This window comes from Amblyomma maculatum, unplaced genomic scaffold (assembly GCF_055883805.1).
Source record: "Amblyomma maculatum isolate TAMU_Amacu unplaced genomic scaffold, ASM5588380v1 scaffold_66, whole genome shotgun sequence".
Classification (NCBI taxonomy): Eukaryota; Metazoa; Arthropoda; class Arachnida; order Ixodida; family Ixodidae; genus Amblyomma; species Amblyomma maculatum.
In genome coordinates, this window is record NW_028146791.1 from 208622 (window position 1) to 219675 (window position 11054).

Here is an 11054-nt window from a genome sequence, read left to right on the forward strand (position 1 = left end):
TCCACCGAAAAGCTGCCGCCGAGGCCGGGATTCGATCCCGCGTCCTTGGGAACAGTAGTCGAGCGCCGTAACCACTGCGCCACCCCGGCGGGCATCTACTTGACATATTCAAATAAAGATTATTTTTCTTTGTCATTTACAGGAGTACTTTCAGGTGTTTCCCATTACACAGATGAAAGTAAAATGCAAAATAAATATTTTATTATTTCGTAGATTTGACTTTATGTTGAGTCTATTGGAGTGATGGAATCTTTTTATTGGAGTATCACGGATCTCCAGAGAATGGCCAGGCTGAAAGCATGAACTAGAAGCCAGCCGTACCCACACGGATGCACATTTAATACACACATACACCGACGCTAACACTCAAACAAAAAAAAGATAACTAACACAACCTACAAAGACTACTGACACAATACTTTACACTAAGAAACAGCGCTCCACTTTCACACTAAGAGACAGAGTTCGAGCTTACAGCTAGAAGCGGGCGACGCGTTTCGTGGATCCAGGCAATGGCGTCGGCGGCGATATGGCGTTCGGCTAGCAATGAGCTGGTCTTGTTGGCCGCAACGGACGACCTCCCGTTGAAGCGTTGGCTGAAGCATCGTTCGCGTTCGTGGCGGCTTTAAGGTGAACCTCCTGGGCGATGCAGGTGGGCGGTGGTATGAGCTTTGTAGGTGCCCCCTGGACGTAGCAGGTGGCTGAGTAGTCGCTCACTCACGGGAACTGGTTTGAGAACAGCAGGGAGTCTAAGGTGACGTGCCGTAGAACATGAAGACACCGGTAAAGCAGCTGGCGTTGCTCACCCCCAGCCAAGGCGTCCCTCACCTCATGGAGCCTCCGCTTCTCTGGCTTCCACCACCTTGGCTCTCCATATTGCGCCTTTTTATAACATTCAGTTCACCAATCAGCGCTTACAATGTTATCAACTACTTCATCTCCTTAATCCTTCGTTGGTGCACGTAATCCCTTTCGCAAAAAGCATCTGTATTTGGCCTCTTACATGTGACATGGACTCAGTAAATTATAAGTGTTCTCTTTCATATCTCTTTAAAGCGAGTATACGGGATAGATTAATAGCAAGAATAATTTCTATAAATTTCTCTCACATGCATGCTAGGCAGCATGAGTAATGTTATTAGAATAAAGTTATGGTTCACCGTTAAAATATATGAGCGAATTTCTCCTAAAACGTGCACTCTCCCTAATCAGGCTCTGGAGGATCAACGCAAGATAAATATGTGGAAACTATTAATAATTCTGATCATATCTGAAGGTCATCTTTCTTATTCCGCAAGATGGTATTCCATTCTACGTGACCAATCGCTGCATTCTCAGAATGGTGAGTGAAAATTATTGTTTGTTTTCATATCTGGAGCTCAGATTGTACTGTTCCTGTCGTCAACCAATATTTGTCACAGTAATATTGAAAACAGTCGCTTTTTGGTTTGATTCCTCTAATCACGTACTTGGTGTAGTTGATGCTCGGGCCTCATATTCTTAAAGCGTCATCTATCTATGTAAATGCAAACAAATTGAGTGTAAAGAATGTCATTTACTATCATATTGATGTTTGCAAGACGTTTTCTTATAGATAGACATCTGCGCATTCTACAGTTGCTTCATGGCCTTCATCTGGTAGCCAATGTGATGAGACTGTACCCTCTTACACAGTTCTAATTCCCAGATCTCAAACCACCATATAACCAGAAATCCCACTGCTTTCACGCTTGGAGTCATTTCCTAGGAAGCATTGAACATACTCCTTACCATAGCAATGACCATCTAGGTGCCATGACCCTTTATTCAATGGGACATCTGCAAATGTCAGTACGAAATATATACGTGCCTACACGTGAATGAACGGTTGGGCTAGGAACTTAGCTTCTTACATGAGGCAGGTGGTTAGGCATATGTTAAAAAACGGCACTAAGATTGGGCCCGTTAATCTCATGCGTGACGACAACATCATGCGATCAGGAAGGTACGAACGACAGGGGAGCCCTAACTTTATCAAGGTGGGCTTATTACTGCAGCCGCTATGATGACATCAGGATGATATCGTTTTACAAGCGTACATGATAGTGCCTAGTCAGGCAAGAGCCACATTAGCACATGTAGCGACCCTGCAACAAGTGGAGAGCCTTCCACCGGAAAGATCAAAGCGCACTTAGAGGCTGGACAATGAACATAGACAACAGAGTAATAGGGGAAGCCGATTCTGTTTTGCCGCTCCGCAATCAGGATGATCGATGTGCATGCTGTGGTGCGCTCGCTCCCGTGAGTGAGAAATTTGGCCAGGAGGTGACAGACTGTTTCCATGGAATCAACCAAAACGTGGACAGCCTGGCCGAACTAGGAAAATGCATTCTTAAAAATGAACTTTACATAGACACATAACAGATAAGAAATAACGAGCGTAACAAATAAGACGCAGGGGAGCACAAAATATTAGCAGTCACCAGTCGCTAGATGATTGAAATCGATGCGAATGCTCCACGTCGCGCGCATTCGGAAAGCAAGCAAACGCCAAGTGTTTACAGGTGCCTGGGTCAGGCCAGCAGGCGGCTGATAGCTGAAGCGACTCGGCCAAGAAGAGAAGCTTTAGGCTGCCGTCAAACACCAGGCTTCCAGGTGCGTCTTATTCAGCCCACCGAACACAATGAAGAATGCGCGTTAATGCGGCTACATGCTTTAGTCCAGGAGCATAACGGGAGTCGGCCACTTCCAGGTCTGGTCACCCGAGTGATAGGCCAAGTGGGACGCGATCAGCAAGAGCTCCATGGCCATGCCTTCTCCATCAACGCTGCTCCCTCGTTCTCTTTTTCACGTTCATGTGCGGACATAAGTAAGCGGAGCACGCTTTTCCGTTCAAATTAAAATGACACCTCCTACACTTGAGGTAAAAAAACAATATTTGTTGAAGTTAAAGGCCACTGTCGCCTACTACCGCTTCGCACATACCACGACTGCCAGTTTCAATTATGCAACGCGTGAAAAATGGTAGATGGAAAAAGCATGCTCCGTTTACTTTTGTCCACACCGGTACCACCATGTTCCATCCCGCACGCTGACTGTGCTCCACGTTCCTTTTCTCTAATCTACATGCAAAGCGAAAGCACGTCTAAGTGTATTGTTGCCTAGCAGTCACCAGGGATAGGATTATTGGTCACCAGAAAAGACACATTGAGGTCGTGGCTGCGGCTTTCAAATAAAAGAAGTTTCAATAAAGAAAGATTAGAAAAGCGGCTTAATATCACTATGTACAGAAAACAGTGAGGAACGCCTAAAGAATATGACGACAATAAGAATAACGTTTGTTAATTTCTTGAAACAGGCACGATCGTAGAAAAGAAATGCGAGAACTGTAAAACTGCGTCGCAAGACATGACACAGAGGAGCAGCAGAGCCGTGCACTTAAAAGGGTGCATCGCCTTCTGTGATTTTGCGTTTGCTTTCCCTTCTGTCCTGTGACGCCGCAATGATATGTCCTTGCTGCCTATGCGCCTGTACGCAGGACTGGTGCTTTGCAGAGGCGTGGAATGTACAGGAGCTCTAAAACTGTTGAAACCATCAGTCAATTCCTGCAACTAGGGACTCTTCGAACGCAAACACTGACGCGAACACTGATAATTCCTCTAGATAGGATGACCATTGTCGACTCTAAACTCCAATACAAACTCCTAAGCAGTTGTGCCTCGAGCCATAAGTATACAATGCTGTGGGCAGAAACATTAGTATGCCCTCAATTCGTGGTGTTCGATGTTTGTCTTGTATGCATTAAAGGGTACTCAAACTTTGTATTTATTGCGGAAAAGATTTTAGATAAAGACAGTTTCGAAGCTAGATTAACATTTTCCGAACGTACCTAAAATGCCTGATGGCATATGCTGCAAATTACGGCTATATATTGGCAAACTCATCAGTGTGTTGTCATCAAAATGCATATGACACGAACATATTGTGTGAGATGTTGAATTTATAACATCACAGTGCTAGGCGCTGAGCCTTTTCTGGGTAAAAATGCTCCGTAGGAGTACGTGACCGACAAGAATTCTTTCTCTGAATACGTTTGGCCAAAGAATATTGGGAAGTACTTACGGAAAATTCATCCAAAATGTGCTCAGTATTTTGCTATGGAACTATTTCAGATTAGTTCCTGCCGTTTGGTTCGGAGATTGTGTACACAATATTCGTAAAGAGGGTGAGATTTGTGGAGCGGATTGGGGCTGTGAGAACTTAATTGATGACATTCTTGTTGCCACAGAATCATCGGAAGAGCAAGAAAATGCACTGAATAGGCTGTATGCTGATATCAAGCGAGTAAATTTGACTGTGAAACCCCTAAAATGCGAGCATGGCATTGAGATTTTTACGCTGACGGCCTTCATGAAAAACAGGACGTCAGGGGCATTGTGTCAGGAGTCAGTCGTCACTGGATCTGCGCGCGCGCCAAGCCATTTCCTTCTTTTCTAGCGCATAGAGCTTCATCGTTTTTGGTCCCTTACATTTCTCCATCGCAGCCAAAGCCGGACTAGCCAATCACGAGGTCTCACCAGGGTGGCAGGGCTTGAAGCGCGCAACGAGGGATAGTTGGTAATTTGATAGGTAATTAGTGATAATGGCGTAATGTCCATCCCAGTGAGCCATCAGTTTGCTGGCGAAGGCCACGCCACGCTAGCTGTCGGGGAAGCCAGACAACTGCCAGAACATAGGTAACATGCCAACGCCACTCATGCCAGCATTCCTTGAAGTGCTCTTGTGAAGGACAAGTTCGCAGGCGCGCCAGTCGCCGCGCTTTTTTGCGAGGCAGTGGTACTCGGTAACTTAGTGATAACGGCTATACGGTGTCCAGGGTGTAGCGCAGTGATCGAGTGCAGAGAATACAGACAGGCCTGTCGCAAGGAGTCGCTCTAATAAAAGCATATGTAATACAAGGCAGGATGGTGTCCAGTTTTTCTGATCCGCGGCCACCTACATGAAAGCATAATTGTCGAAGTCCTGTTTATTCGCCCTGTTAAGATATTTGTTTGTGGCTGATAAGATGTAGAGTGGCTACAATTCGCTGTGCATAAATTCATAAGCCCCTGGACAGCATCCCCCGTGAACTGACGGCCCTGGCCCATAAAGTAAGATCATTGAGCGGAGTAGAAACAGTGACATAAACATGAACTCTGGCTAATGGCATAGCTAGGAGCCGTAGCAGAGAATCGAGTAAGATAATCGGTGCAACTGACAATCCAGCAGTTGCCAAAAAAAAGACTGGAAATGAAAGAAGCAGGTCGAAGCAGGTAGCCCCGGGTGCAATAGCCCGGCGGGAGAAACTGTAGGGAGTTTGTGCCCCAGACATTGTGTGCAAATAGCTCCATATCTGTCAATGTTCAATCGCATCTTAGGCCAATAAAGGCATTCTTGCACGTGGCGGAGCGTGTGAGCCGATCCGAGATGACCAGACATGCGATCGTCATGCATTATACGAAAAACCGACTAACAGATGCCTCGGGGAGCTACAAGTAATAAACTTGGACCTATTGAAGAATAGTTCTTGCACACGATACTATACACAAACAGTCACAAATCTGGCCAGTAGCTAGCCTGGTCTGTCGACTTGTAGAAAGGCATAAGGCCAGGATCCTCCTGCTGTTCCGATTTACGCACTTGAATGTCCACAAGCTCTTTAAACACGACCGAAATCTAATCATCAAAGTTGTCGGCATTGCACTTTGGGGTGACTGGAGGAAGACGCTGTAGACAATCGTCGTAGAAGTGGCGTCGGCCACTCTCTTACACAACCTCGAGGGAATACTCCTGGAGGCGAAGTGCCCACCGCGCCAGACTGCCAATGGAATCCCGAAGGCTCACAAATCAGCAGAGAGTGGTGGCCGGTTACAATGCTGAATGGACATCCGTGTAAGTACGACCAAAATATCTGGATGCTAAACCCTCTGCTAGATATTCCTGCCTAGTGATCGTGTAGTTCCGCTCGGGCTAGCTTAAAAGACTGCTGGCTTATCCAATAAGTGCGCGCTGCATCAAAACAGCCCCAATGACAACACTACTCGCAGCCATGTGAACTGTCGTCGCAGCAGGATCGAATTGGAGTAGAATAGGGTGCGTTGTCAACAGAAACAAGCTGACGAAAGGAGGCTTCACATTCTGAAGTCCATTCTAAAGAAGTGCCTTTGTGTAAGAGACTCGTCTGTGGGGTGACGATATTAACAAAGCGGTGCATAAAACAATGAAAATAAGAGCATAACGTCAAGATGCCGCGAAGATCTTTGAAAGCGTGGGGTGGCCTAAACGATTCGACAGCCGCCGTTTACTGGGGATCAGATCGCACCCCGTGCTCATCACAGTCTCCGACCATCACAGTCTGCCGCTAGCCAAATAGGCTCTCATCGGAATTAAAAATAAAGCCGGCATTATGCAAACAATCAGGACAGTAGCTACGCATTCGTTGTGTTCACTGAACGTATTTACAAAAATAACTGCATCATCTTAGTAGCACATACAAATGTCCCATCGTAACCACGCTGCATCGTGTTCATACACATTTCAAAAGATGCAAGCGTGTTGTAAAGTCCGAAGTGCATATCATATAATTCAAAACGTCCAGCTGTCATGACAAGCTCCATTTCTCCTATCATGGAGAGGAACAGGAACCAGTCAGTAAAAGGATATTATATCGACGCAACAGAAATGAGATGTCGCAGAAAGGCAATCTATGGTATCATCGCGATGGAGCGGACACACCTTGGTGATGGGGTTCAGACGTCAATAATCCACGCAGAATTATCGCGTTCCGTCCGTCTTGCACACAAGAATTAGAGGAGCCGCCCAAGGACTGCAAGACGCCTGAATGGCCTTTTACTGAGCATCCTTTGGACTTGTACACTGATGACTGCGCTCGGATGCTGATACTCTATAAGGCTTCTAGCGGAGCCGGCAGGAAGAACAGGGGATAATCGCGTGACGAATACGAGAATCAGGTATAAAAGCCAGTGTAGAGGGTTGGACAAAGTCAAAAAGAGATGACTGTTGGAGCAGGATGCCCACAAGAAATTGGAATTGCGTACTACTGACTGGTGTTCACCATGTGAGCAATTGTCAATTCTGGTTATGCTATATTTATATGTAATATATTATATATATGTTATATTTAAGCCAATAAACAAGCCACTCTGTAATGATATTGCAATCATGTTTCGCTGGAAAAGATTACACGAGGTTATGGGAAGGCAAATATCACCGCTCCTTCCTCTCCTGGCTACGACGCGGCGGCGAGGGTGAGGGGCAGCCTCTCCTCTTCACAACACGTGAAAGCCTCCTTTCCCTCTCTCCCTCGACTGCTGTGGCGACTGAGGCGCGCGCTGTGTGTGTGTGTGGTGGTGCGCCACCTTGACAGAACGGACCGGACGGGCCAGCTGAGCGGACGCGTCCGGAAAAGCAGGGACTGGCATCAGGTGAACTGAATTGATTGATCGCGCGTGTGCGGCTGAGGAAAACCATTAAACCGGGTTACCCTTTGGTCCCCGGTGTTCGTGTTGTTCTTGGGGGCCACCACTGTGGTCTGAGCTAGCGGAGCGTTGTTTGCTCTGAGAGCGGAGCCGCAGCACCGTAAAGAATCCCACATTTTGGCGCACCAACGTGGGTCCCTGTTGGCGTTCCAGCAGGGAAAGCTAGCTCTGTATGAACAACATCACCAGCCCGCGCTATGGGCTGTCTGACCTAATGATGTTGGCCGACGTCTCCGGCCGAGCTCGGGAGATGTCGTGCATTAGCCATTTGGCTACATCAGATCCAACCGCCGATGCGATGTTGCGAGGTAAATTGGACGTGTTGCATGATGCCACAGGCGCGGCTACCTTCAGAAACGTTGCGCCGGGCATTCCCGGTAAGCACATCGAGCCGAAACAGTCCGATGGCTGTGGCTGTAGAAGTTCCGTTCTTTTGAACCTGTCGCCTGGCGCACCCGCCGCTGCGGCTCGCGCTAGTATGTTCGCGCCGCGAGCTCCCGGCCAGCTTCTGAAGCCCGTGCCCAGTGGCAGTCGCTTCCAGGCCCAATCGCTCCGCCAGGTAACAGGTGCGACTGCCAATGCAGTTCGCCAAACGAGTCTTAATAGAGGCAATCCTGAATTATTCGTACAGCCATCGCCCGTCGACGGCGGCTACTCTTCGCTCCTTTCACCCGCTGCGCACGCAGGCTGGCCCGGTGGCCAAATTGTGTCTACACCCGCCAATGCGGCGAGCGCTCCCCGTACTTTGACGGAGAGGCATGCAGCGTACCCAGCATCGGGAGATCCCGAGTTGCATCACAAGCTACCGCACGTTGGCGAAGGCTTTATTCCCCCCCCCCCGGTATTCAGTCGGAATGGCCCGTTGGCCCCGATTCGAGAACGCCCGCAACAGCGGCACGCGCATCACACCCGATGGCTAGTGAGCTAGCAGTATGTCACCTGGAGGGAGACGCCGCAAACGTCCTCGCATCCGCTTTGCAACAGCTGCTGAAGCAGGCGCACTCGCCTGGCCCTCGGATCGGTGTACCGATACCGACATACAGTGGCTACAGCGACACGCAGAGCGCAAATGACTTCTTCGTAGCCTTGCGCCGGTATGAGGTTGCGAGTGATCTGAGCGAAAGCGATATTTTGAAACGAGCTTTGCCAGTTGCACTCGTCGATCAAGCCGCCCGGTGGTACCTATTGGTAGGCCAGAAAGCGAGCACTATGTCTGACCTTCGACCCTTGTTCAGGGAGGAGTTCCTTACGTACGATTACAAGCAGCGAATGCGGCGAGAACTGGAGCTGCGGACACAGGCACCTGATGAATCGCTTGTAGAGTTCGTACGAGCGATGCAGGAATTGTACGAGTACGCCGACACGGAAGCTTCGCATTCGGAGCGAGTGGAACGCGTCCTCCGCCAGTGCCACCCCCCATTTCCCCTTTTCTTGAGCAGCTGCCGATGCAGTGACCTGAACTAACTTGCCATTGAAGCTCGCAGAGTCCAGGCTCAGATTTCTGCGGCCCGTAAATACCGGCCCCCGCCACCGGCTAGAGAATCACTAGAGCCGAGGTGTGCCTGGAGCAGCGCCCCAACGGTAAGGAGTGAGTACACTCCTGAGGCAAATGGGTTCACGAGCGAGCCGTTGCCGCTCGAAGCATCGGATCACGCCCTGGATCCCTTTGGGTACCGGTTGCGCAGTGCTGATTTCATCCCCCGTGAGTTCGCCGGGGTTCAGCCGCGAAAGTGCGCACCTACTCAGAACGCACCCCCGGAGGGCCGCACACGGCCAGACGGTTGGGGTGCCTCTGAAACCCGCCCAGCGCCGCAGCAACAAGCATGGCAATCCCTTGCGCTTCTTTAGCTGTGGCCAAACTGGTCACATAGCCAGAAACGGCCCCTCGAGATCGGGAAACGAGGCAGGCCACCGTTAGCAGCACCGGCGGAGGCTGAAAACGCTCGGAAGCCTGTACCCGTCACGTCCGCATTCAAAGTTGGTGAGCCAACTAACACGCCAGCGCCTTTTGTTGACCTCGCCGTAGCGGGAGCAACATTTAAGACACTGCTGGAAACGGGTGCAAGCATTTCGCTCATTGGAGACGTGGTCGCTTCCCAGCTCCGACGGCGGTCCGTTCGGAAGCGACAGCGAACAACGCCCCTCCTGCTCGCTAGCGGAGAGGTGCGCTCCTGCGGTGACATTCGCCTCGTAGTGCGCTTCGGTAAGCGTGTACGCAGAATGCGTTTTGTTCACCTGCCTGGCCTGACAGTACCAGTTATCCTAGGCCGAAACTTCTTGGCTAAAACTAGACTGGTGATCAATATCGCCAGTGGGGGTTATAGGGAGAGCCCGTGTGCCCCGCTCAGGCCATTCGCCGAACCACCGGTTACAACGCAATCGTTGTTAACGCGGACGGCCGATCCGCTCACACACGGGAGGCATACCTCCTATGAGCGCTGCTCGCCCCCCCCCCCCCTCCCCCGACCGAGCTCGGTTAGGGACCCGTCTCAATGCTCCCTCTCCGCAGTCGGTGAAGAAAATACACCCCCGGCCACTGCCGGCGGAAAAAGGGACAGTGGGTTTCCGTGTCAGCTGCCGCGATCGGCGGCGGCGGCCTGTTAGCACGCCTTTCATCCGCCTTCAGAAAACAAAATGCAGAGATTGCTGGCCGATGCCGGTGCGCTGACAGAACACCAACGTTACCGACTCTTGTCGTTGCTACACAACTTTGACGAGATGTGCACAGACCAGCCGGGATGTACCAATCTGGTGCAGCACCGCACAAAACCGGGTGACGCGCTGCCCTGGAAATGTAACCCAAGGCCCGTCAGCGCCGCTAAAAGAAAAGCGATCGATGAGGCGCTCCAGGAGTTGCTCGATGCTGGTCTTATATGCCGTTTTCAAAGCTCATGGGGGTGTCCAGTGGTGCTCGTGCCAAAGAAAGACCGCACTTGGCGCTCGTGCGTGGACTATCGGCGTCTGAACAAGGTCACGGAGAAAGATGCATACCCCTTTCCGAGAATAGACGATATTGTTTCCAATCTCGGCGGCGCTCAGTTCTTTTCGATACTTTACGCCAGCAAGGGGCATCTGCAGGTCGAAATGCGACCAGGCAATGAGTACAAAACGGCGTTCTCATGTCACAGTGGACTTTCCCACTTCAAAAGAATGCCCTTTGGATTGTCCGGTTCCCCGAGCACATTCCAGAGACTAATGGACCGCGTACTCGGCGATGCCCGATAGCAGCACGCCCTTGCCTACCTAGACGATGTGATCGTCTATTCCCATACATTCGAGGAACACCTCGACCACCTCAGAGACGTTCTGGGAAAGCTCAGGTCCGCTGGCCTTAAGCTCAATCCCGCAAAGGCGCAGATATGCCAGGTTCAGGTGAGTTTGCTTGGATATCGAGTTGAACGGGGGCAGGTGTCTCCTGATCCAGAGAAACTTCGGGCGATCCTGGAGTTTCTTGCGCCTACAGATGTTAGCGCTGTTCGCCGATATCTCGGTACGGTGGGATACTACCGACAGTTCATTCAAAACTGTGTGCGCCTG